The 23,492-nt window shown below is 44.1% G+C and overlaps 1 long non-coding RNA gene across 1 annotated transcript in view; it reads left to right on the top strand.

The window, feature by feature from the left end:
• The window catches only part of LOC137472873 (uncharacterized), a 41,833-nt gene extending 24,909 nt beyond the window's left edge, over window positions 1–16,924 (top strand). The window contains exon 2 of the long non-coding RNA XR_010998459.1: window positions 1–16,924. This exon is cut by the window's left edge and continues 22,944 nt beyond it. This is a non-coding gene — a long non-coding RNA (uncharacterized lncRNA).
• Window positions 16,925–23,492: the final 6,568 nt, after the last annotated feature.

A 23,492-nucleotide genomic window follows, 5' to 3' on the forward strand; every position in this document is an offset into this window, starting at 1 on the left:
ATGTACAACGCACATTTCAGCTGGGAATGGCTAAGGAATTGGGCGGGCAGTCAAAGCCCAGAATACTTGAAATGATGTTTTCCTAGTGCCAGGGTGCCACAAGTTCTCACATTCCAGCAATCTGCATTTGGGTCTCTGCGAAGGTGATGTTCTTAGGTTAAACTCCTACTGGAAATGAGAAGAACAGCTCACATTTAAAATTTTATTTATGTTTTCCCACCTTTTTAATAGCCTGGATAACTGGTGAGAGATGATGTTTCTTCTGATTATAGGACTGCATGTCTCCACAATGTATAGGACAGTAATTATTTAAAATGAACCTGATAAAATTACAGTGTAGAATTTTACAGTTTTTTTATTAAAACAAGCAGAAAACCTTCACACTAAAAACCTCCCTCCCCCCCAAAAAAGCCCCAAGCCCAAATAACATCACCTTAGCATTTGTTAGCTTTTTTGGAAAGTCAAAAGTAAAGAATATGACGTGACCCTTGTTAAAATGACTTGCTGCTGACATTCAGAGAGCATCAGCTGTCCTTGGCGAGCATTCTTGGTGAGAATGAAACAAAAGATTTGATATATTTTTGTGAAATGGAACTGTTGAAATGTCTGTGAGCAGTCTGAAAGGTCAAATTTTCAATTTGAGTCTCTCAGTGAGGAGTAACCAGGGAATGTTCACCTTGGACAGCTTCACGTTGGAAGCTTTGTCAAAAGTGATGCATTTCTGAGGGTTCTGCTTTTGAAACAAAACCTTTCAGCAAAGGTGGATCTTGCACTGCCTGGAGATGTGTTTTGCTGTGTCTGTTTGTCCATAATGAATACAATGGATACAATTTAAAACTATTTATGCTATATTAATCCTTTTACCACAGATGATGCTGACTACATCAGCGATACACAGTGTAGGCTTTGTGCTTATTTACAGTTAAATAAATGAAAATTAAGTCACAAATTTCCTTTATGTGTAGCATTGTTTAACATGTGGACTGTTTTTATTTTTGTGTGCATGTTATTTCCTTCTCCACTTAAACCAATACCATGTTCTAGTACACAAACACATGTAAATACATAAACATACTGGTTTGTGACATAAAAGCCAGTTACAGAAAAATACTACAATAAAATGCATGAAGTTAACAATTTACATTTTAAAAATTGTCAAAACATCTTTCTTTCAGAGGCCCACATTTTATGAAATGTAACAGTCAATTTGTCCTGCTGAAAACTTGTGAACAGTCAACTGCTTTTTACTGACTAGAAGTTTTAAAGTAGGATTATGTTACTCAACTGGAAAATAACTGAAGAACAAATTGAGAAAGTCTCTTTATTTTCCAACTCAGTAAGATCTTTAACTGTTACATAAATGCTAAACTATACAGCATGTAATATTTGAAAAGCACTTTTGACTTGAGCACGAGATAAGTGGTTTTGTTCTTATATTGCATCAGTTCTGAAAGTCTAAAGGACATTTCAAATAATCAAATGGCAGCACTAAACCATGAGAATGTAATTATCTTTCTACAGCTATTCTTAGCTTCACTCTGAACACTTTGATAATTGAAAAAGTCTTGTAACAACTTAAAGGCAGATTCACAGTCTGCATCACTGTGTAATGGCCTTTATAATTTCTTTCTCTGAGATACTTTGTTTAGCATCTGGGCTTTTCTCCCCCCCATCTTCTTTCAAACCAATAAAAAACCCCAAAGCAATCCTCCAGTGATTGATTTAATTCAACTGCATTGCTGATTTTTTCACTTCGTTATTAGTGCTAGGTGAACTAGCATTGCAACAACTTGTAACAACATAACATTTGAATAACAGAAAGGAATTCTGTGCTTGGGTAAGTGGCTTCTATTGCACCACCATAAACCCTCGCAGAAGGGAAGTGCTCTCATCAAATGTCACAGTAGCGATGAAGTCTGGTTTCCAGCTGAATAATGGCACAGAGGTTTCTGTCAGTACTGCGGGCAGCTCAGGATAAGTGTACCAAGCCTTCCATTGCCGCGAGCAGCGGTTGTTGGCAGGTTGTTCCTGTCCCTGGGTGCTCTGGTGAGAGGAGGTCGGGTGAAGAGGCGCCTCTGGCAGTGCTGTGAGCGCCCGTCCTGGCTTGGGGGTGTGTCTGGTGCCTCTGTGCTCCGGCTGCCTCTGCAGGCAGGCAGAGGTGCTGCTGTGCTACAGCGTGCTTCACTCGGCAGCTCCACCAGCCCTGTGTGCCATCAGCTTTCCTCAGGGCATCCTCTGTTGTTTCAGCTGGCTGGGGGAAGGGCTTGGTGTTTGCTGCAAATGAGGTCTTTGCTCCTAAGCCTGCCACTTAGAGCGGGCTAATATTTGATTTATGACATGTCTTTGTCAGGTAGGAGCATTGCTTGTATTTTACACAGGAGTTAAAGTCATGTTTGGGTGCTTGGGCTTCTCTGATAACAAACACACATCATAAAAAGCTGTGACTGCCCTGACCTGTCGTGCTGGTAAATGTCTACATTTGACCTGTGTCACTCGTAGCAATGCACTGCTCGTGCAGTGGCCTGTGCCTGATTTAGGGGTGTTAAAACACGTTTGCAATTGCTGATTGTGGTCATATCTGAAGAACCCCTGGCTGAAGTCAGAAGTCACTTTGCCACTGGGATTGCTAGCTCATGGAGCCCAGGCTGCACTCAGCAATAATTTTACACCTTCTAGCTCCATGTTCTGGGTGACAGGGAAGCTGTGCCCATGTGCAGCTCCTTGGGTCACTTCTCTGCTGGGTATTTCTGAGTCAGTCACTTGGACTGAGCTCTTTGCTTCCAGTTACTGTTTCCCTCTTACTCTGAGTGCGGTCATGTCAGTTTGTGCATTTGCTGAGTATTGTCTCAAATGTTTCTAAAGGTATTCCTTTAGTTTCCTTATTAGCACATCCGTAGCTGTGTAGGAGCAGAGTCTGTGGTAACTGGGAGTGGGGCTGGAGCCTCATCCCCAATGGGCTACAGCTGTGACAAGCAGGTGAGCAGCACTGAAGGTAAGGAGCCAGGGAGTGCCCAGGTGTGCACTGACCAATCACCCAAGGGAGCAGAGGGCACACAGGTGCAGTGCATGAACAGGAGGCTATGAAAGGTTGGGCTGAGGAACAGGGGGAGCAGATGCTTGCAGCCTGCTGAGGTGGCCTGGTGTTGCTCTGTATGGGCAGGTGCCTGAAGCCTTCTGATGAGGTATGGTGGTACTCTGCTTGGGTGAGTGCTTAAAGCCTTCTGAAATTGGGTGGGGGTACTCTGTGTGTTGTGGCTGTCTCAACTGTGACATGTGCTGCCACACATATCTGGAAATTTGTTACTTACAGAACATCTTTCAGTTGTGTGGAAGGAATTGGACTTTCACCTAGGAATTGCCATTGTAGATAAAGCACCCAAAACAGCAGAGCCCCACAGAAATCTAATCCCCATCCTGTCAACTCCCCTGAAGACACAGGATTTGTCTGCTCTTCCCAAGTGTTACCACGTGTGTCTCTAGGGAGAAACTATTTACTCTCAGAAATAAAAAGGAGAGGAAAAAGTGTATTCAGCCTGCCTTCTGCCTTAAATCTCTTCTATAGGGAGAGGTTGGGCTTTGAGTTTTCTGGAGCTTTTTTTGATGCCTTCATGGCTGTCCTGTAACCCTTGCCCTCGTTCTCCAGGTGATGGTGAGAATAATCAGGGCTTTCTTCAGGCTGGGCTCTGGAGGTGTGACAATAATTTTGCAAGTAGTAGGCTCTCCACAGTCTGTTCTAACAGGAGTGAGCACAGGTGGTAATTAGGTACTACCTAGTTTACATCTGTGTGAAGGGCACAATGCCACCTAACAAATAGAAAAGCTATTGCTGCAGGTGTGGAGAAATCTCTTATTTTGTCAATGATCCCATTTTAATGCTCCATCTTGTGTCTTGTAGTTGTTAATTTTTACATATGCAGTTACAGATAGTTCTTTTTCAAGTAACTGACATTTTTATCAGTTTAGATTTTATTGACAAAGGCTTTGCTTGACTAAAAGAATATCAGAAGTGAATAATGACTGATGTAGTAAAGATCAAGTTGATTGGGAATCTTTCAGCTCTATGTATTAGTTATTGTTTTCTAAGATATTTAATGTAAGGTTTCCACATAAAAATATTGAGAGAGTTTTCACCTGTAGCAACATGTAATGACTGTTTTCTCTTGCAACTCCAGCATTTTTTTTCTGTTCACTCTGGCTGCTTGCCCCATCTTTACCTTTCCAGCTCTCTTCTGTGGTGTTGCTCCTGTCTGAAGCCCTTTCATAGATTAACTGCTTCCAGGCTTTTCTAATTCTCCTTTGCAACATCACCTCTCCTGACTCTCTTGGAAAGCAAAGGCATGATGTTGGTCACCTAGGCAGCCCTGTACACACCTTGTTAAATCATGTTAATGTTGATCTGAGTAGCATTTGGATGGAAGTGTTCCACCACCCTCTTCTTTCTCTCCCTTTCCCTGTCACCATTCCCAGCTGCTTTCACTAACTGCACCCTAATTGACGACACCAGTTGTTATTTGTCAGGAGCAAATGTGTAATCCCTGTCTGTTTCAGCCCTAATAAAGTACATGCCACTCTCTAACACAGGAAATAGCAGTGTAGAATGGATTTTATGAAAATCATGACATAAAAAAATCTTTCTGTTCCATTCCTTGGATTTCTGACAGATTGCAGTAAGAGAGAACTTAGAAAGTAACAAATGAAATTCTACCTTTCTCTTTAGTGGTTAAACTGCCCTCTCCTTAACTTCCACTTGTGCAGTGTTTTGCACCAAAATATAATGAACATTCTGCTAAATATTTTGAAAACATCATGCTCTGTGTATGTGGTTTGTAGCATGGTTCTCACTTTTGTTTAACAATATTGAGATATTTGAGACAGTGTGTCTCTTCTGCTGGCCAGCTGTGGCCATGGGATACAGTCTAAATCCCTGTTTTCCCAAGCACTTAATGAAATGTTTTCCTGGCTGTGTGTGTTCGTGAGGTATGTGTTTAGCAGTGGTAAGAAGTTTTATCAGTAAATGCCATCTTTCCTTGCTCCATTATCAGATTCCCTGTAGTCATCTTTCCTAAAAGCACTCCTTTGCCCTGTCCTGCTGAAGGTGCAAAGTCTGATAAAAGTGTGTCCTGGTGTGGCTCACATGTGTGACAGCTCCTGTTCTTGCACTCCCTGCAGTGCAGCCCTCCTTGGAAGTGCAAAGCAGTTCTCTTATCAGCAGCATAACAAAGCACGAAATCCTAAAGAGTGGCCTGGAGTCAGGTCCTTGATCGGTTCAGTCCAGAGAATGTGTGTGCCCTTGTTCTGGCTGCCTTGCTCTTGAAAGAGAGGGGGACAAAGCAACTTCAGCCTGCACAGGGCAGCCTTTGGCATTCAGGCACTCACTGCACCCTGACTTCTGACAGATTGCTGAGTGACTGCTGGGAGGGATGTGAATAGAGGTACTAAATAAAATAACAGGTCAGCTGCCTGTTATTTCTGCTTGTGACTGTTTGATGTTATTTTGACATGCCAGAAAAGCTTGGAGGAAATGTTTTCTGTGTTAGACACGTGCATTGCTAGGCAGTAACAAAAGGTGATGGGAAGTTCAAGCCTGGGGTCTCTTGGCAGAGGGGAGGCTGGGGGGTGATGTGGGAGGGCTGGAGTTCCAAAGGGACAGGGATTCTGGCCCCTCCTCTTCCATGGCTGAAGAGATGCTGGGCAGACAAGGGAGTCATTTTCAGTGGCAGCAGTAACTGAACAAAGGGTGTCAGGGTAAAGGGAGGAAGAAAGGAGGGCATGGCTGTAAAATTATTCCCAGTTTGTTGTAAGGAAAGATTTGAATCTGCTATACCTGTCAGCAAAGCCATAAAAGAAAAGATGAACCACCTTATTACAGATTATGTAGCTCTCTGAGTTTTTATGATTTCACTGACAGCCAAGCACCTAACAGGGCTTTTTTTCCTCTCCTCCAGTGTACAGGAGATGGTTTATAGTCCAGCCTTCTTTCCCTCCCTTATGCTTTTATCTCTCCATACTTGTTATGTCCTCCCCAAAGCTCTCCCTTTTCCCTCTCTGCTTCCATGTAAATGAGTCAGCAACATTTTCTGCTAAACATTCTAATAATTTGCCTACTCTCTCTTAAAAAAAAAAAAAAAGAAATATGGTGTTCTTTTGAAGTAGGTGTATGTAGGCTGGTGAGAGGTTTGAGCCATGCAACAGCTCTACCTGCCACCACAGCTTGTAGAAAAATAGAAACCCATCATTCTTTCTTTGCTGCCACTGATGATGGGGCCTCATCTGTGTACTCTCCTTATGGATGAACTCTTTGGTAATAAATACATCACTTTGACAAGGTCATCTCACCCTAACAGGGACATTTTGCAGTTCCCCAGCAAAAGGACAAAGGAGGGAAGGGACTGTGCCTGTCAGAGCTTTGCATCCTGCTGCCTTTCTGTACTGAGACTCCCCAGCCTTAACTCATAATTTCCACCTGCATTTAGAACTTCCATCAGCCTTTCTTCCATGGAGATCTTGGTGTGACTGGGGGTAAATCACTGTATCCAAGACAACTTCTGTCCTCTCTGACAGGAAAGCACACCCTCACATCCCAGAGGTGATTCTGGGGGGCTCTCGGGTGTCTGTGGCAGCCCTGCCCCTTCCATCCATGCTTCACCTCCTCACAAGAGGATGCTGGTTGTCCCAGGCATAAGTGGGAGCAGAGGATCCTCAGCTGTGCCGTGCCATTGGCAGCTGGCCACTTGGAGCCATCTGTCCTGGAGCAGTGACAGGAATTGCCCGTGATTCGACCCCCCCATCTGTGCCACTGATTGTGAGCTCCAGAAATGCCACTTGAAGTTCAGGGCCAGCTGCTGAGCTCTGCTGCTGAGCTCTGCTGAGGGTGTTGTGCTGCCATGGGCAGGAATGCTTCCCTTTTGGTGACAGGCTCTGTCTAAAAGAAAAATATTTTTTAAAAAGTGCTGAATAGTAGAATATTAGGAAGTTGTTATAGCGGGGCTACCTGTCAAGTGCCTTCCTTCAAGTCAGTTTGGAATAGAACATAAATACCAAGGGATTGGAACCTGGGGCTTGTGTGCCTGACATCTGAGAATCCCTGAGTTCCCTGAAGCAAAACTCTTCAAATTGACTTGGAGCTGGAGAGTTAGTGTTTTTTAAAAAATGTACCTGGGTGCTCTTATCATATGGGGACTAAGCATGGGAACCTAATTTCTATATCTTCAAAATCAGAATGTTAATGTGTTATAAACTCAAACAACTTGGAGGTATTTAAGTAATTAAAAAAATATCTGTGGAATACATTGAGAAATAGCATTGAAATTGCTTCCAGCCTGCTGTGTGGGGTATCCAGAGAGAGATGTGCTTCAGGGACATGGGTGAATATTGCACTGATTTATGTCAGCAGGTAGGATTATCTTTGTGCGGATTTTGATACCAATCACTTTCAGAAATGTACGTTGAAAGCTTTTTTGTCGGTGTTCACATCTTAGAGATTTTAATTTTGCTTCTTGTTTTCCTCTGCTTGCTGCTTCAGCTCCCTTCTCTCCTTTAATGCAGTAGCAGCAGTCAGGCTGCTGAGGTCACAATGAATATAAAGAATTCCAGCACCTTTCTTTTCTTTTGGTCCAACACAGGATGGCTGTGACAGACTCAACCAGCTGGTAGAGGTGATAAAATAGCAGGTTACTATTTCATAAATAATGTTAATATACATATATATGCTATGTTATGTATGTTGTGTTCTGACAGATAAACTGACCCCATTTGCAGTAGCTGTCCATCTCCTTTCCTGGGTGGAAAAGCTGATGGATCCATTCTCCAGCCTCTGTTTCAGTGGCAGCTGTCACTGCAAAACAAATGCAGCCGCTTGTGTTTGGGGGGAGAGAATAAGGTGTGCTGCAGTGTGTGGGCTGGAAATTACCTCTGGGTTGGTTCAAGGAGGTCATGGTTACACAGCACTTCCCAAAATTGGCCTCCTTGCCACTCAGCTCCTCAGCAGGCCATGCTCTCCGTCCTTGGCTGCCCCCGGCGCTGCTCCAGGGCCCTCCCAACGCCAGGGGGGCCCTTCAGGGTTCAGCCATTGCCAAAGGCAGCCTTGGCCACCACACCCGGGCACTTCCTTCTGGATTGTCACTGACCGTGGCGCTGTCCTGGCTGAAGTGCAGCCTGCCTGGAAAAGGGGGAGAGAACACATCCAATTAAAACCGGGGTGTGTTGTGTGTTTGGTTTTTTTTTTTTTTCCTGTGTGAACTGCTCAAATAATCAGTCTGCAGCTTGACTGAGCTTTCCATTTGGGACAGCGTGACCAAGACCAAGCATATTTTTTCTTGTTTATTTTGATCTTTTCTTCTCTCTGTTTCTTTGTTTTGATGTTGTGGGTGCTCTGTCATTAGAAGGGAATGGAAGAAGCCTCTTTTCATCACCACAGCAGGAGCGTTGAGTACCATGATAGCAAAGAATACTTAGTGACAAAGAATGCATCAGTTGCATCTTACTTTCACTCCATCTATATCTAGGATTATGTGCTGTTCAAGAGAGTTGTGTTTGCAAACTAGAATTGTTTGTTCATTTTACTAATGAAGTGCTAATTAAATGACAAAACTGGCCTTGGGACCAAACTGCCTTATGATCATGGGAAGGACCAGGGCTATTAAGAGTAACCTGAGTGGTTTTTTTCTGAAGGAAATATGCATTAAGCATTCAAATGAACATGCCTTAACTGCTAAGTAATCAGGATAGGTCCCTGCAATGTTCTCTCTGCACCTGCAGTGGTTAGAGTTAATACCTGTTCTGTATCAGACTGCAAACCTTTCTGTTGTACTTACCAAAACATCTGTCTCACTTCTCTGTTTCCAAAACTCCCTGTACAGCAGCTACAGCAGCTCGAGGTCCATCAAGTCATCTCCTGCACAGCAGCCAGGCATTTCGTTTGCCTTTCTCTGCTTTTTGTTCTATCCTCTGTGTAGTTGAACCAGCCTCCTGCTCCTGGCACCTGGGCTCAGAGGGGCTCTGTGACACCGTGTGTGAAACCATCCCAGCTTGGGTTACACCTGCCCTCTTATCCTCACTTCCCTCTGGTGATATCCCTGTTCCTGAGCTCCTTGGGAGGTTTCTCTGATGTTCATTGTAGCCTCACCAGTTTTAGAAACCAGCTCTGGCAGGGCTGCTTTGCTGGGGAGTCCTGGAAATCCAGTGTAAGCTTTATGGGAAGGGAAGCACCTGCAACGTGCAGCTCTGAAAGCAGAAGGGGAAATCAAGTTTGGAACCATAAAAATAAAACCTCCTGGGTTTATTAGAATAATTAAATGGTGCATTTAGCAGCAAGGAGCATGTTCTCCTGACTGCCTGGGACCTGCCACAGCCTCCTTAGCCTTTGCCTCTTGGCAAAAGCTACTTAGTGCTTGTTGTGGTCGTGGCTTGGGTTCTGGCCAACTGGAAATGTCTTGAGCCCACCAATCCGTTGCAGAGGCCTGTGGACATCCATCAAATGCTAACAATGTGTGCTGCAGGCTCTCCTTTGTTCCTTTCAGTTGCTTTGTGGAGATGTTTGTATAGGGAAGGGCATGGACCTGCCAGGCTCTGCATAACATAAACAATCTAATATGTATATATATGTTTAATAGGTTTATATATTGCATCTATAACCTCTCCCTCAGGCAGAGTGTGTGTGAGACAGGAGAGTTGAATTGCCCAGAGTATTCATGCATATCAGAATCCTCAGTAAATGCTTGGTATGTGGTTTATTGAAAGTAACTTATTTCTGAGTAGTCAGGAGGTAAAGGTCCCTGCTGGTGGGAAAGGAATTAGTGATAGCCTCGTCTCATCTCTCTGTTGATCTGGTGCCTGTGACTAGACTGTTCATGAACTTGCCAAGGAAAATACAGATTTCCCACTTTTCCATGAGAGGAGGTGGGAGAAAGCCACCATGAGGTGAGGCAGGTCATCATTTTAAAACATACCTTAGAGGCAAATGAATATCACAGGATGTCACCAAAAATCCTTATGTGAAGCCATTGCCAGTTTTTACTGAAGTTCAGTAATGTATCTGCTCTTAACAATTAACCTCTGAATGCTTCCTTTTATTGATAGCATGATCATACAGGGTTTGTTGATGTGGGGCTTTTTTTGCCTTTTTTAAAATAATTGAGTTATTAAATGAGCCATTTTCAGGGCACCAGTGTCCAGATCCATAACTCTGCATCCATCACTCTGCAAACAACGTGCATTGCAGGATCTCCCTTGTGGAAGATGATTGTGACCTCGTGTCCTCTTTTTAGCACTGATCAAAAGGTCTGAACCCCCCCAGAGATCATTGTTTGTTGTGCTGATCTGCAGGGGATCTGTGCAGCAGGGAGAGAATCGTGGGCTCCCTTCCACTTAACAGACTGTGCCTGAAGAGGCTGGATCTGCTCCCTTTGTCATGCAGAAGCAGCCGTGGACCTGAGGGCACCACTTGTGTGAACAAGCAGGGATTTGCAGAAACAGCTTCGGGACAATGGGCAGATTTCTACCTGGAACTGAAATCCCACTGAGTGATCTGAATTTCCATGACTGGGAATGTGCAGCACTCTTTGCTCAGGGGTGACCTGTGGAGAACTCAGCTCTGCAGCTCAGTGGGAAGCCTTTCCTGGGAGAGCTGGAAAGGAGCAAAGGCAAATGCAAGCAGTCTGGGTGCTGGTACTTGTGATTTAATTCCAAGTTTTCTGTTTTCCTGCCTGCAGCCAGGGGAGATGAAGCTGCAGGTCGTTTGCCAGAGGAACAGGGGAGCACTGCTCCGAGTTCCATCGCCTGCAGTCCTCAGGAAGTGTCTGCTGAAAGATGCCAGTGCAGATCTTGGGTGGGGAGATGATTCCTTATTCTAGCAAAGCACACTGAAATAATTCAGTTAAAACTTCTATTTTTGCTGTTTCATAATATGCTTCTACATGTGGAACACTTCAGTTATAAACTCTCTTTATAAGTGGAGGAATGCTGCTCTTTAGACCTTAATGAGAGCCTGAGTTGGGCCCAGGTGAGGCTCAGGAGCTGCTGGCTGTATGGTACCTGTCCTGTAACATGAATAATATCTGATACTTGTCCTTCATTCACATCTTCTGGGCTGCAGATTTTAAGGACATTCTAGCTGCAGTTTTGTACAAGCCTAGGTCCTCCATGTGAAATTGCAGAATTTTTATGGGGTTGCACTGAATCCTAGATCCAAGCGCAGGGAGGTTGGGAGGAAGTGAAAAAATAACAGTAAACAAATTTAAAACTGAATGCAATTGCCACCCTTTGATTTGTTCTTCTCTAATAACATCTTTTAATGTCTGTAAATAATGCAAGAAGACAGGGTGTTTCCTACAGGAAAGCTGGACTTGTAAAAAGATCTTGCAGTGCTACATTTCTGACAAGGTGTTAATGCAAATGTTGGGGGAGACTGGTAGGACTTGCAAATACTGCTGACAAGGACTTTTCCAGTTTGCTGCCACCTCTGTCATTTTCTGTATGACACAGTTCTGTGTGTCTCTGCAGGCCCTTACAAATGGGAATTCAGTGGCAGAGACTCCTGGGAAAGGAGGTGTCATGTCCATGTCTCTCTTTTTAAAAACAAGTTGAAAGCAACCCAGAACTTCACTCTTGTACTGACTCTTTAAAAAAATTAGAAAATATAAGATTTTCCTGTTGGGGATAAGTTGCTTAAATTATTTCAAAATACTTAAGCTGAGAGCAAGAAGAATAGGGAAGAATGTGATGGAGTGGGAGATTCAGGGAGTTTTAATCAACCCAATAAAGACACTTTATAATGACAGTCAGTCCCAGCAAAAACTGTCACCATAACTCACCTGTAATGACTCTCCACAGAGAGAGCTGCCAATAGCAATCAGTTTAATAACAGCCTCCTACCAAACAAGAGATGTTTGTACTGGGGGTGTTTTGTAGAGCAGGTAGAAGGTTTTGTAATGCTTTGTGTAAATCTGTGTATTTCCATTATTAGCTTGGATTGTTCTGGAGGCCAGTGACTCTCCAACTCGGGACTTTCAGGTTACAAAGGAACTGGCCTTTAAATTATTTCAGATGAGGGTTTTGTTTCTCCTGTGGTACCATGTCTTTGTACAAAAGCTGGGAGGCCACTCGTGATTAGAGTAGCAGAAATGTTACTGTGCCACAGGTATTTGTTATTAAATTACTTCTCCAACATAGATCCCTTTTAAACTCTATTCAATTGCTTTTAAGCCTGGGTGAAATATATCCAAGGGGAGCTGGGACTGATATAATTCAATCCAAACAGGAGCTGTTGCTTTGTAGTAAACTTTGTAAGTGATATCTCAATGTTTTGATTTATTACAAGATAGATGAATTAAATAATGAGCACAGGTATTACAGATACACAAAATTTTGTGTGTCATTTTTCATTTTCCTTGTAAATGTATCGGGGGCTCAAATGATGTGCCTGGGCACTCTCATAATTACTGTAGTTGACAAATCCCTTTTAGGTAACTCTTCTCCTCTTCCTCCTCCTCTTTCAGAAGTTTATCTACTGTTGCAGAAAAGGGAAAAAGAAAAACTATTTCCAGCAATGCTCTGCTGATCTTCCATAGGGAATATTTATTGTCTAAGTGGCAAATGGAACACTTCAGACTTGGTCAGGGCTGAAATGGCACCCGGTGTACAAAAAAGGGTGAGGGCTGCCTTATTCAGTGCTAGCAGGAAATGAAATGGAGTTCTGCATTTCATGGTAATAAATGGTATGTGGTGGTACCCATTTTTATTATCATTAGTAGTAATAAATTCCATTTTTACCCTAAGGTATTATGGAATTTTGCTCGCTTAAAGATCCTAAAATCACTCCTTGACAAACCCAAAAATACGGAATGGTTGGCAATTTAAGAACCCTCCAATGTTTCACTGCAGTTCTGAGTTTAGGAGTTCTTTGCTGTTTTGCATGTAGAAAATCAAATCTGGCAGCAGCAAATTGTCCTGACTCCTGTTCACTGTTGGCCTTTGCTTGGAGTAACCGTTGGAACATTTCCAGAAAGTAATTTTAGGTTGCCAAATAATCCCAATTAAGTTTTAGGTAGGAGTATTAGGCTGTGGTTCTCAGTTGACTCTGCCCACAAGTCTCTGTTTCTGAACCCCAAGTTGTGACTCAAACACCAGAACCCCTGGTAGGATTAGAGGAGAGGAGCATGAGGTGTTTGTGGAGTAAGTCTAGATCAGGATTTGGGCAGAGCTTAAAGGCTTTGTGCCCATTTGTCACTGCCAATATCAGCTGTGCCCTTGTCTCGGGCTATTGACAAATGATTTTGTTTCAAGGCCTGCACTGGCACTTTGGCAGCCCTTCAAATGCACTGAAGCACTGCCTTCATTAGTGTAATGAGAAATACATCTACATTTCATCCTGAGGAGGGCAGCTACCTGAGAGCTGTGTCAGTGTAGCATAAGGCTGCTCAAGTATTTAAAAAATCTCAGCATATGCAAGAAGTTATTTGTTCAGGCTGAAAATATCGTTCAGTGCGTGTCCTAATGAATTTCAGGTGTTGTAGCTAAATGTACCTTTGGTACTGATAAGCTGAAAATGTGTCCTTGCTATCTTATGGCAGAAACACATTACAAATTTTTCTTTTTAGGTGAAATGACTCTTTGAATAACTTCTCAAGAGTATTTCAATAGGACTGAGAAGTCTTGTTATTAAAAGTAAATATTTCTTAGTAAGTCCTGTTAAAAGTAAATATTTAACCTGTTCTCAAGCACCTTGAGTAGCAAAAATTGGAGAAGGTGCATTTCAGACAAATAACCTTGGTTTTGAAGAGCTGGGGCCAGCTGGATTTGGCAGCACATGTAAAGTGAAAAGAGCCTTTGAAGTCAAATGATGGAACTGAACTGAAGGCCTTTGACAATTGGGGAACAAATCCAGGGCTTGCAGTGAAGAGAGTCTTTCACTGACATCAGTGGAGGTGACTTAAGGCTGGAGATGACAAGAAAAGCTGAACCAGATAGAGAGTGTCTGTCCTAGCTGTACTTCAGACTGCATGGAAACCTGTGTAATAAAGAAGAATAATTGATAAAGGAAAACAGAAGGAGCAAGGTCTGAGCCTTTCACTACTTTATATATCAGAGTAACGAGCTCAGCCAGTGTCAGGAATTAACACAACATCCCTTTAAGCTGAGTCTTTACACTGGGTTTAGAAGGTTAGAGAAACACTGCCAGTTCAGGAACAGAGTATTTTCTGTTTCAGGGCTGAGGCAGGAATCTCAGAAATCTCAGGCAAACTGCTTCAGCTAGTAAGAAAAAGAGGAAATCTTGCAAGGAACCTCAGAGGTGGCTCCTATTTCAGAAACAATGTGCAGTGCCTCATAGGTCACATAACATTTCCAAGCAGTGACTGTAACTGATAAAGCAGCCCAAAGAGCTTTTAGCTGGAAGTGAATTCAGCAGCTTGAATTGTAAGTGGTAAAGTTATAAAATCTGGGTTTGTGCTGCAGGACTTCAAAGTAGACTGTAAAATCAAGTGGGCAGTACTAGGACCACACCATTAGAGAGACAAAGATACCGTACATTCATATTTATTGTCCAGATTTATATCTCATCAAATTTGTCAAACATTATTTTTGACCAAGAACTATACAAATGTGTTCTTTTACTTGATTTGTGGGTACAGCCTTTTTACAATGCAGCATTCCAAAAAATCCCAAATCAGTGGAACAGTTGTGACACTTTTGCAGATTAAGCACAACTTTTGTGCCTCCTCGTCATGGCAATACTTGTGAGAAGATGAGCCCCATCATTCCTCAAGGCTCTATAAATTCAACAGGCACTGCTCAGGCTGGAAATGATCTGTGATACTGGGAAGTTGTGCTAGCTTGGAAACCAGAACAGAATTTGGTCAGAAGTCTCTCCAAGGTCCTGATTCCTAACTCTCCTCTGAGCAATTGGCAAACTCAGAGGGAACATGCCTTTCTTTTGCTTTATTTTTTGCATTTTTCCCCTCCATTTTGTACACGTTTTTCTCTTACCCTTTGTCTCATGGTGGTGTAGATCACCCTGATAGATCCCAGCAGGTGCCCTGCTGGCTGTCAGGCCCCACAGAAATGTGCAAATAATTCATGGACTGAGCAAATAATTCTCTGTGGTGGGGGTTTTCATTCTGAACTCCCAATTCTCAGAATTTATTGCAAGGTTTTGCACATTCAAGTACCTTTTTCCTAGCTACAAAATTAAATTAAGGAAATGGGGCTATCATTACAGTTCTGTACAGGAGTGCTGATAATATCAAATAGATAGTTCTTTGGGGGAAAATGCAAGTATAGCAGGAGATTAGAGTGCTATTACTGGCTGGCAAAGGAGAAGTCACTGTAAGCTTAACAGCAGGACGTAAGGATATTGTGGTGAATTATAAAAACATTTGGCACATTGCTGGAGTTCCTCTCCCTGGTGTTGTGTTACCTCATTTAAAATGTTGTAATTAAAATTGAGCAAACTTTGAATTAATGTAGCTGGGACTTATCTTCCCAAATGCACTCATGCACTCTTAAAATTTTCCTCTGTCCTTGTTTTGCGTAGGAGAGGTTGGGAATGGAGAGTTGTCCTAAGGTCCTGGGATCTCTGCAGGCTGAGCTCAGAATCAGTGCTACTGCTCAGGCCTTTGTCAAATGTTTGCCACACATAGTGAGGCTGGGAAAGAGATTGTGGGTTTGGTAATTTGGAATATTTCTAAATAGATGCGAAATACACTTGATGTGGAAGCCTAGGGGGAGAGCTGCAAAGAAGCTGCATGCATACTTTATACTTTTTCTGTAAAAGAGGCAGAACCATGTCTGTAATACAGTTTGATCAGCAGGTGCAGCTGTTTGAAACCTTGGGAGAGGTGAAATAAGAAGGAATTGCTGGCACCTGCTTGTTCAGGCTGTTACTGCTATGGGAGGCTTAGCTGAGGAAGCCCAGTTTGTCCCTCTGGGAGGTGGTGAAGGAATGCTGTTCCCATAAGGAGTCTCCAAAGTAAGCACCTGGGAGTCCAAACCAGCAGGACATGGCTTGGAAAGCTTCTCTTCCAATTTTCTTCAAGGTTTTTCTTGCTGTGCAGGACCTGCAACGCCAGGCATGAATCTGGTTCTCTCTGCAGTGCCCTCCATCCAGCTGATCTCCTGTTTATTTATGGAATGCACCTCTTGAGTAGGTGCTGCTGAAGGCCTGGGCCCTTGGGAGCAGTCACCAGTGGGTACTTGAGCCTCCCTGGCCCTGGGAAGGGCAGGTGATGATTTCAGCTTGTCCATGATCAAATGGAGTTTCCACACTGTCCAGCATGGACTGACAGAAAGCTGATTTCCCCAGGGCTGCTCTGACTGAATTGATGGCACAGCTCTGACAGAGGACAGTTTGTATTTGTGTTTCATTTATGTTTGTGTTGGTTTCCTTTCCTCCGTTGCCATGGGACCAACCAAAATAGTTTTGTTAAGTGGGGCCTGTGGAGGTTTTCCCCGTCTGCTGCTTTTTTCATGTCTATGACTGGTCCTCTCAAGGAAGGACAAAATCTTGAGTCAACATGGGCAGGAGGTGGCACTGCTAAGCATTCCATTTTGCAGACCCTTTCTTAGCAGTGAATGTTATTTCTCATATTTAGACTGCTCAGCTGTATCACATGCTTAAAGCATAGGATTTCATTTCAAAAAACAAGCATCCTTCAGATCAGTTGAAGATAATTACAGGATCTCTACAAATTCATTGATGCCTAGGGCTACTCTGGTACTAATGTAGTGCTATTTGAATTTTTTAACACTTAGAAGCATATTGATACACTAGACAGCAAAAAAGGAGAACAAAGACATCTCTTGTTCACTTCTGCCACAAACTATTTTGTATCAAAGCTTTGTACCTATTCCAGGTTGTGTCTTTATAGCCTGAGATCAGGTTTTCCCACAGAATATTGGTTTCTTCATTCCTGGTGAATAATTTTGGCTAGCCAAAGATGTTCAAGTCTTTCCTGGGTTTCATGTAGGATTTTAGAAAGGAGATGGTTCTGTTTTATACTGAAATTCAAACTGTGAAGTATTTTCAGAAGAGGTTGTTGTTGAGATTTGAGTGGATTACATATAAGCATTTTCTTGTTACCTGTTTCTCACAGCTTTTCCTGTGGTACTTCCCTTTTATTTTTTTTTTTTTTTAGGATGAAATATCCCTACCCTGGATAACTCAACCTACAGACAACAGCAGTAGAGCAAACATCCATACATTCCCTGTTGATGACATTTTCACAGCCCCCTTGTCTTTGCTGTTTATTCAGGTTAGAACTGGAGTTGTGCCCTGTCCTGACCACAGAGCTCTCAGGTTGTTGTGCCATTGTGTGGGAACTGGGAATGTCTCATGTCATGTGGCAGCTCGTGCTCAAAGTCATAAAAGGAACAAGAATTTTGGGTTTAAGGCATGAACTAATATGACAAACTCCTGGGGAGTCCTCAGTGGCTCTTGAGTGGGATGCCAGTGCCTTCCTGATGGCTGCTTGTTGTTCCTTTCCCTGCTGAGCCCTCAGGTGTCACCTCCCCACGTAATCCCGTAATCCCGGAGCTCCAGAGGGACCCCCTGCTGTTCCCTTGGCTCCTGCTGGGGCCCTGAGCCCAGAGGGTGCCATGGCAGCCCCTGATTTCTGGTTCAGGTGCCCTCAGTGCCCTGCACTCTGCCCTGGATTCACAGGGGAATTGCTCCCAGCTCCAGCTGCATTGTGATGGCAATGAAGGTGTTTGTTTACTGCTTCCACAAGAGCCACATCATTACAGATATTTTCTAGAGGACACAAGGAGAGATGAAAGAACAACCTCACTTAATCAGCTCCCACGAAGGTTAGACTGGAGGGACTGCTGTGGCTGGAGCTTGCTGCCATGTGTCCCCTGAGGGCTGCATCTCCCTGCAGCCATGTGCCAGCAGGGCACACACCAGAGCCCAGCCCTTCCACAGCTCATCTCCTTCCAGGGGTCCTCCCGTAGGCAGGAGCAGAACTCCTGTTTGTGGTGGATCTGCCTCCTTCAGGAGCAGGGTTTCTTCCACTGGGCTGGTGGTGATTCCCCTTCTGTGTTTGTGAAGGTCTGATCTGCAGCGTGTGAAACACAGGCAGCACCCTAAAACTTCCTTGTGGTGCAAATTGTTCCAACTTAAAACTCTTCTTAAATCTTTCCCATTTAGGACTTGATGGCAAAGCCCACTGGTGAGGTGGTAAAGGCACGTTACTGGGTCTGGTTCTGTCTCTGAGGCTGATGGGCTTTAGCTGCCTGTGATTAATCTCTGAATTCCTTTGCATCTTCCTGTGATTTTACAGTTTAGGTCACTGCATTTCTCATTGGGGGTGGGGCTGTTACATTTGTTCTTATTGTATGTGTAAGGAGAATCATACAAATGGTGAGTTCAACTTTGATCCATGCTGGCTCTGGCATAACCATCTCCTTCCTTCAGTTCCCTATTTCAGTTCATGCAACTGAAAATCAGTTTATTCCTTAGCAGGGCAGAGTAACCAAAGCACTCTGAGTCTGTGCAGGCACAGGTGGTTTTGTACCTCTGCCCTGGGCTCAGATATTTTTGTGGTTAATGTTTTATGGTATTAAAACAATTTCTTTATCTGATGGGATTCCTGTAGGATGTCCTGCAGGATAATAATTAGGCTGGATAATTCCATCCAATCCCTGCAAGGCTAAAGAAGAAGAAAAGAGGATGCAGTTACTGAGCAAGGCTGCCCATCCTGGGCAGTGGTTGTGGATGGTTCCAGGATCATGGCAGGATTCAAGGGCTCCCGGTAGCAAGAAATGAAGCGTGCCACGGAAATCTTATTCCAGGCTTCTGTAAGTTTTTGGCACAGCTTTAATGTTTTTATTGAAAGGAGACCATAAGTGTGACACAAGGAATTGCTGCTGCTGGATTTTCATATTATCCAGAGGGTGCCAACCAGGGATATGGAACAGATGCAGTGTTCTCAGAGTAGATGAACCAAGAGAGTAAAACTCTATTAAATGAAGGACCTAAAATATTTTGTGTAACAAAGAGAGTTTTGTGCAGTTAGGAAGTCCCAGCCTCTAATCCCCACTACTAAGAAGCTGAGGAAGAATTACCAGGTGAACAGCAAATTCTCCATATGAGAGAAATCCTTGGGTTTGTGTGTTTGCACCCTACTCCTGTGACCTCTCTTATCAGGTATAGGAACCATCACGCACTGAAGGCGTTTGGTCCTGCTCTGTCCTGCCCTTTCCTCCTCCCTGGAGTAGCTGTCACTTAAACGCTGCCCAAGTGGATTTGGCCCCAGGGATCCTTCATGCCTAAGAGCCAGGGAGAGGCGAGTCCCAGGCTTGAATGGAGTCGTGGGTGAACAACTGTGCAGGAGGACTCTGCCGTGATTTGAGGAGGAAACAGGATTGTTGGGTGTGAACTTTCCAAAATGGACACGGGGGACCAAATTAAGGGGAAGCTGCAAAGGGCAGTGCAGCTCAAAGGGTGACCCTGGCCATGGCTGAGGGGGTCAGCCAACAGCTTCATGAGCAAGTGAAGGGGGGGAGAATGTGATGTCAGGAGATGAGAAAGGTCAAAGTAATGCATAACTTCAGTTCATGGCTGCCTGTGCTGAAAGAACAGTGCCTGCTCCCATGACTGTGGATATTCAGAGCATGGATTTGGTGCAGCTCTTGGCAGAACTGGGACTGACCTGGGATTGCTCTGCCTCGCTGCAGGCTTGTGCTCACACGGCTTCCCAGGCAGGCTCCAAGCTGAGTATTGTCCCCTGCAGTCTAAGAGGTGAGGAACAGCCAACAGTCCCATCCTGGACCTCCTTGTGGTCAGTATCCTCCCCCAACACAGGAGGAGGAGGAGGAGGACAGGCTCTGCTACCAGCCCTGCCACTGGGACTTTTCCTGGAAGGCTGCAGTGAGCTCAGAATTCTTCACTGGAAAGTGAATGCAATGTAATGCAGCAGCTCTGCTGCTCTGTAGTTTTGGATAGCACCATGTGGTTTTATATCCCATCCTAACAAGATAAAAGAGAGATGGATGAGCAAAGAGAACACCATAGAGGGTTTTATGTGGCAGTTGTTAAAATCAGTTGCTTCTACTTCACAGAAATTTGTAACAACTCTTCTCAGTGTGTTCCTTGTTACGCTTCTTTTTTCCCCTCTCTTTTGTACGCCACAGCGCAACAAATGCTCCCTCTCCCTCTTGCCATTTATCTTCTCCTTCCTTTTCCTTAAGGGATAGAAGAGAGAATGCAGAAAAGAGATGTGAAAATCAGAACATCCTTTGAACATTGTGCCTTCCATTAAACCCAGCAGAACCGGGGAAAAAATACAAAATATTGTCAGTTCCGAGCTATGACCCCGTCTTCCTTTTTGAGTTAAAAGACATATCTGGATCTACTGTCTCTCCTTTTAGCAGAGCTGAAACTTGGGAGAATATGTTTGGAAAGTCTTAGGGAAATCTGCAGATTCCAAAGCCCTCATCTCTCAGGAGTTTATGCCTGAAGCCATCACACAGTTTGGTCTTGTTTTTGCAAAAGGACTTCAGAAATTTTAGATTATAAGCTTGATGATTTATATCCTGATATTTTTTCTCAGACAGCATCAATTGCTTCAAGTTTCTGAACCTGACAGAGCAACGGAGTCATTTATTTTTAAACATAAATAGGGAGAAGCTGTTTTTTAGCATTTCTATTTTCTTCTCCAGAAGGCATGTAGCATCAGCACATCTGTACAAATGCAAATAATTTACATGTGAGGACAAGCTGAAATCTGGCATTCCCAGGCAGATGACATTCATCCACCAGCATTCACATATTATCAACACATGTAGGCACTTCTGGTTTTGAAAAGCTTCATTTATCACTTGTTGAATGCTTGAAGCTGAACTGCTCTTTCTGAAAAAAATGTTTCTTAGATTGATGGATTCTGATGGTAACTCTAAAAAAAGTAATCAAAAAACCCCGACCCACCTGTCTGTGCCTGCTGTGCCACGGACACTGACAGGGGCCTAGAACCAGCAGAGGGGTGCCTTCCAAATATTCAGAGTTTAAACTGGCCAGTTGCATATGAAGTTCATTAGAAATTAATACTGAAAGTTTCCTGTTTAGCAGAACTTGTGGTTACTCAACAGCCACATTCTGTTTCCTGTTGGTTTTACAATTAGCTGGTTTGTTCCTGAGAATAATTTCCTCCTCTTTATTTTCAGAAGCTCGTATATCTTTCCGCATCAGCCAGCACACGTATTTGTCCTACAGACAAATGCATGATGTGCTACATGTTTCATCCCTGAGTGGCTGCCAGAAATGCATTTCCATATCTACTCCTCATGAATCAGCAGAACACCACTATGAATCTTCACTCCCTATAAAACCTTTTCTAAGAGAGGTGTATCCTCATTCTGGTGTTCTATAATCAGCTTTGTCAGAGACACTGTGGGCCCTCTTTCCTTAAAATACTGGCTTACTAAGGATTTCAACCACTGTTCATAAGTGAGAGAGAGAGAGAGAGAATCCACATCTCCTGTCTAAAATCATTAAAGGACAGATGAGCGTTCATACCTGGGAAGTTCTGGCAGAAGAATGGCTTCTTTGCAGCAGCCGGTGTAATTAAAGAGAGGATGACCACTGGTAAAAACATGACTCCTTACTCTCCTCTCCTGCTCAGTGTAGGAGGGTGAGGAGTGATCACAGTTTGCAAAGCTGCACTCCCCTGGCTGGGCTGGCACAGACAGGTGGGTCAGCTACAAGGAACCAGAGCCACGGGGCTCAAACAGTCGCACCAGGTCCTGGGACACAGAGCCTGCGGGAGTCACAGCCAGCCCAGGAATGGGTGCTGGGATGGAGCAATCCCAGCCACTTCAATCCAGGGTGTGGGACAGCCAGAGGGACGTGGGCAGGATGGCAAGGGCAGCCCCCACAGCTCTGTGGTGGCAGGAACGACATGGATTTTCTGGGGGCATTAACGTTTCTGTCATTCACCGGTGCACGGGCACAAAGAGCCTTGGTGTGGCCACCACTCCCTCCAGCAAAGAGCTAAACCAGTTTGAGAGTCACTGCTAAAACCAGTCTGATTGCCGTTTTCAGCAAGAGGTCATGCTGCCTGCTCCAAAGTGGACATGCCTCCAGGTTCCTGCTTTAAGTTATTCCACTTACTGGCACACGGAATAATAGAAGAAACACTCCATGGCTTAGGGCAAGAGCAGCGTCCCAAATGGACTGGAAATGACAAACAAATTGGAGCAGACACTTGTATCCTCATGAGCCAAAGGGTACTTACCACTGACAGTTAAGTGCACAGAATTACATCTGGCTGAGAAATCCCTCTGGGCTGGAAGTAACTGGCAGGTGGAACAGGACTCAGAGGAGCACCACTGCTCTGTCCCACTTGGCTTTGGATGCCTGCTTGTGCCCCCAGCAGGAGAGAATGCTGGGATCTCAGAGCAGCTGTGCCAGGCGTGGTTTTTTAGGGTATTTTCAAGGCATGATATCATCTGTTACCGTCTGCCATTCTTCTCCCTGAGTCACTTCAGTGGCCATTCTGAATGAACTGCAATGCCAGTTCTGGGTTAAGTCAGGCAGAGGTGCTTTCAGTGTCTGCGTTTGCTGTGCTCGTTTCACCTCAACTCTCTGTGGCTCTTTTCCAAGCATGTCCCACACTTCCCTAGCTCTGTTTAGTCTGGAAAAGGTGTAAGAAAATGAGCTGCAGGTCATATGGCTGCCCTCCGTGCGTAACTAATTCTTTGTGGGAACAGATGTGAGGTGCAAAGAAAGTGAGTGTCTGACTTTCCAAAAGGTTTGAGGGAAATCTGCCTGGGAACAGCCAGAGCTGAGTGCAGTATCTACAGTGAATCTTTGCTTACTGCACTGAGGACTGGTGGAAGCACCACGTGCCAATGACATTATTCAAATCAACGTGGATTTAAAATCAGATGTCGGGGTGTGATCAGTCTTTTCTGTCTGGAACCTAAGGAGGTTAATGCCAAGTTCCCTTTGTCTAAAGCTGGCAGAGCCCAGAACAGCTGTACTGGGTTATATTTCTGTGTAACAGAAACACAGTTTTCATAGGTGTGATGAATAGTGCTGACAGTTTGCTTTACTAAGCCTGAGGAGTTTAAAGCGTGTAACTAATCCAAGTTGTAGGATTTCTTTGGTGTACACTAACTGCAGGTTTGGTGGTGACTGGGTGCTGTGGTGATGGATCCTTCAGAAGTGCTGAGAGACAGATAAAGTTGGGCTGAGCTGATGCATTTCATGTTATGAGCAGCTGGATGAGCCCTGAGCACCAAACCCCAGTGATTCATTTCTGAATGGTGCTGAAAAGAGAGGGGGGCGCTTGAATAAATCAATGGTGATCTTAATAAACTGGGAGCTTCCTGGTACTAAGTCTGTCTGCATCTGATCTGAATTGCAATTACCTGTCAGAAATTCATCCATCATGGCAAGTTCCAGACAAACTTTCTGGCAGCAGATGTTCAGGGAAGCTGTTTGCTGTGGGAAGTTCATTGTTTGGTGTGCAGCACGCCCAGGAACAAAAGGCAGAGCAGAA

This window comes from Anomalospiza imberbis, chromosome 4, assembly GCF_031753505.1.
Source record: "Anomalospiza imberbis isolate Cuckoo-Finch-1a 21T00152 chromosome 4, ASM3175350v1, whole genome shotgun sequence".
In the NCBI taxonomy this organism is placed as follows: Eukaryota; Metazoa; Chordata; class Aves; order Passeriformes; family Viduidae; genus Anomalospiza; species Anomalospiza imberbis.